Here is a 4,601-nt window from a genome sequence, read left to right as displayed (position 1 = left end):
GAAAACTGGTAATTTGGAATTTAGTTAGACAAAATATATTAGTGAAAATATGCTCAAATCCTGCTAATTAGACAAATTAAACACTACAGTGTTATATAGCCACTTTATATCCATCAGATTAACAAAAATTTATAAGTTTGACAGTATCAAATGTCGATGAAGAAGAAACTGTCAACAAAAGTATAAATTTATGAAGTCATTATGGAGAACAACTGGGTATTAATATGCTCTTAGGAATATATGTCAGATAAGTTTAGTCATGTTTACAAAGACACATGTATAAGTATGTTCACAAAAACTGTTGTTTATAATGACAGAGAGTTACCAAAAAAAGGAATTACCCATAAATAAGAGAGCAGATAAATAAGTTGTGATATAATCATATGAAGAGGTACTATTTAGTAATGAGTGAGATAAGTAAAGCAACATGTTCCTGAATGGTTGATTCATAAGTATAATACAATAATGTTTTATATCCTTAAGATAGACAGTGAGTACACAGGTGTTCATTATGTTATTCTTCAGACATTTTGTGTGGCTGAAAGGCTTCATAGTAATTTTTTAATTTAATTTAATTTTCTTTTTTAAAGAAAAAAATATGAATTATCTTAAGTTAATAAGGAGATACTCCTACTGACATCAAGGAAAAGAAGATCAGAAAGCATTTTATTAAAAAGAAGTTCTTTGAGACGGAATCAGGAAGATGTTAAGATTTCAACCCTGGAATTAAGGAGAAAGGCAAGATTCCAGAAGAAAATTACAATGAAATAAATTATGAAAATATAAAACAAAGGATACGTACAGAAATTAAAATGCAATCCACTTCTTTTTTATTAAGGTCATAATCAGCCAAATTCACCACATTTTACAGAAGAAAATGTTGAGATACAGAGATGTTAAGTAATATACCCAAGTTTATTCAGAATATACTAGTTGGGATTTGAACACAGTTGCTCAGACTTGCAGACTCCCATATCCAAACTACTATGCTATCTGGAGTGATAAAGCACATTTTTGCCCTTGACTATTTAGCAAAATTTCCTGATTTTGTGAACATTCCTATATAATCATAATTTTTAAATATTCAGAGCTAGTATACACAGAAAAAGAAGTCTTTTTCTAATTCTCAGAAAACGGTCTTGTACATTCTGTTGACAGTGTAGCCAAGTAGAGGGGTTCTTAATATTATCTAAATAATCATGATCAGAGCTACTTTCATCCCTCAGACACTGGCACTTGCTGTTCCTGTTCTCTGGTATACCTCTCTTCTAGATCGGTGCTGTCCAGTAGAAATATGTGAGCCACAAATATGAGCCACATACATAACTTAAAATTATATAGCAGCCATATTATAAAAAATAAGAATAAAGGTTGAACTAATTATAATAATGTATTTTGTATAACTCATTATATCCAGAATATCACTTCAGTATGTAGTCAGTGTAAATATTAGTAAGATTCTTAACACTTTTTTCATGTTATGTGTTTGAAATCCAGGATGTATTTTATGCTTCTAGGACATCTCATCGGGGACTAGTTACACTGAAAGAACTCAGGCACCGCATGTGGCTACTGACTATCATATTGGGTAGCATGGCGTGGACGAAGGCACTTTGTCCACACAATGCTTGTATGGGTAAAATAAATTTCAGAGGAAACCAGGGCCACCCTGAAGGGGTCAGCAACTTTTTTTCTTGAAGAGACAAATAATAAATGTTTTAGGCTGCTGGGAAATATGCCTTCTGTCTCATCTACCTAACCCTGCTATCATAGCAGGAAAGCAGCCACAGATAACATGCCAGCAAGGTCATCCCATGACTAGCTCCTTCTCATCCCATGACTAGCTCCTTAACATACATAACGTAAGTCTTAGTTCTGGTGCTTCTCCTATAGTGAAGACTTCTTTGAGCATATCACCTAGACTAGGCCCCACCAGGCAATCCCTTACCTAGTTTTGTTGATTCCTAACACATATCACCAACTTTAATTAATAACTGTTTACTTCCTTAGTATCTCTCACCCATACAACATCCATGAAGACAGGGAAAGCACATTATCTCTAGCAGTTTGAAAAATTAAAAATTGTCTAATAATTGAATGAGTGAATATATGAATGAAAGAATTTTCCAGGCAGTTTGCTAAGTATTTTATAGAACTTATGTTATTTAAATTTTATAGAAATGCCACATTTCAGGAAAGCATCTTATCCCCATTTTATTGATGAGAAAGAGGCCAAGTTATCAGCCTATTTGCAAATCATATCAATAGTCAACTAAAAATTATAATAAAGTGACTTCAAAATTTATGCTTCTAACTGATAAATCATGTATTGCAGGTATCTAAAGCTAGGTATAGGGGATAGAATTTTGGAGATGAATTCAAATAGTATTCAATAAATGGACTTCACAAGCCTTGGAGTACTCTTGCCTATAATAACTAAAGGAAAGTGATGACTTACTGATTATTTCTATGTTTCTAACTAGAATAACCTAACATACTATGCACTATTAGATTTTCTAACACTTTTACATTTATTATTTTATTTGATACTGCTAAGTATTCTTTGATGTAAATAAAGCAAAAATATTACTTATGAGGTAAGAAAAAACACAAATGCTAAGTGAATTGTCCAAATGTAAACAGTAAATTAGAAGCAACACCAGGACTATAACATAGATCATCTATTTCCCAGCATCTGCCTGTCCCACTAGCTACTTCTGTCATCAACAATTTTAAAAAGAAATTAAGGAAGGAAAGAATTACCTTCCATCTGTATGGTGAAGGATGATAAGTATATGTATTGTGGTGCTCATTTCTCAATATATACAAATATCAAATCATTATGCAGTGTGCTTAAGACTAGCATAATATTATATGTCAGTTATACTTGAAAAAAGGAAGGAACTATTTTGCTTGTGGTCTAATACACCTAATTGTGTTTTCAGGGTGAATGGCTGTAAATTTGAGTAAATGATATCCTTATATTATCTCTCTCCCTTTTTTTGTACTGCTTCAAAGAACCAGATGAAGAAGTAGAATCAAATTTAGGACAACACACTACTTTTATGCTGGGTCTGGGGCAAGTGAATCTGTACACGATCCCTTTACAGTTAGAATCTCCGTTCCCTACAGCCATGTGGTTCTCCTGGATGTAAGTTCCATCAGTTTTCAAAGCCAGACATTCTGAGAGTTCATCTCTCCAGCTCAGCTCCAAAGGGTTGGAGTGCCTGATGTGGAGCATAAGCCCCTCATTCCTCAGGGAGGTGGTTTGACTCTTAAGGTATTTTCCAGTTTGGATCACTGTACCAAGAGTGGGGTTTTTGGTGAGACCAGGTCTCTGGCCCTCTTACCCATCTAGATGTGGCCCTTTCCTCTATTGTTGTGACGGAGCCATTTAGATAGTTTTCAGGTCTTTTTCAGAGAGAATTGTTCTATATGTAGCTGTAGATCTGCTGTGTCTGTAGGAAGAAGTGAGTTCAGGATTTTTCTATGCTGCTGTCTTGAAAAGTCTCTAAAACAGTTCCTTCGTATTGAACTGTATTTGGTAAAATGCACCAGGCAGAAGTCCTGACTCTTGTCTCTGTATTGAGCCTCTAGGACAGATTCTGAATAAGAGATAAGACACAGAACTACTGAAATCTATCTCACCACCTGAATTAAAATAAAAAGGAACAGTTTTACTTTAGCCCAGTGCAACTAAATATATTTTTTAGGGTAATGGCTGAAAAATAGGACAATGAATTAAAATGCTTTTTGGGTTTGAGACTCCATCCCTTTGAGAAAGTTATATGCATGCACGTGTGTGCACACACATGCACACACACACACACACATACACAGAGCACACAGAACGCACACATCAAATTTTGCTCCAAGGAAGCTCAAAACTATGTTATTAGACTTGTTCCACCTCTGAAGAGGAGGAATATTGATGTGGATCAAAATAAAGATCAAGACACTAATAGCTGGTTCACACTTAGATGAACTAAAAGCTTTGCATGACAAAGGATGTATTTGAGAGCTGTTGTGAGTTTATATTAGTGAGTGTCTTTCTTTTTTTTAATTAACACATAATGTATTATTAGTTTCAGGGGTACAGGTCTGTAAATTATCAGTCTTCCACGATTCACAGCACTCATAATAACACATATCCTCCCCAATGTCCATCACCCAGCCACCCCATCCCTCCTCCCCACCCCAGCAGCCCTCAGTTTGTTTCCTGAGATTAAGAGTCTCTTATGGTTTGTCTCTCTCCCCGGTCCCTTCTTGTTTCATTTTTCTTCCCTTCTCCCCATGACCCCCGCCCTGTTTCTCAAATTCCTCGTATCAGAGAGATCATATGATAATTGTCTTTCTCTGATTGGCTTATTTCACTTAGCATAATACCCTCTAGTTCCATCCACATCATTGTAAATGGCAAGATTTCATTTTTTTTTGATGGCTCCATAGTATTCCATTGTATACATATACCACATCTTCTTTATCCCTTCATCTGTTGATGGACATCTAGGTTCTTTCCATAGTTTGGCTATTGTGGACATTGCTGCTGTAAACATTCTGGTGCACATGCCCATTTGGATCACTCGATTTGTATCTTTAGG

This window comes from Lontra canadensis, unplaced genomic scaffold, assembly GCF_010015895.1.
Source record: "Lontra canadensis isolate GAN:19392208 unplaced genomic scaffold, GSC_riverotter_1.0 scaffold33, whole genome shotgun sequence".
Taxonomy (NCBI): Eukaryota; Metazoa; Chordata; class Mammalia; order Carnivora; family Mustelidae; genus Lontra; species Lontra canadensis.
The sequence above is the reverse complement of the archived record's forward strand: the minus strand, read 5'-3'. Positions refer to the sequence as shown.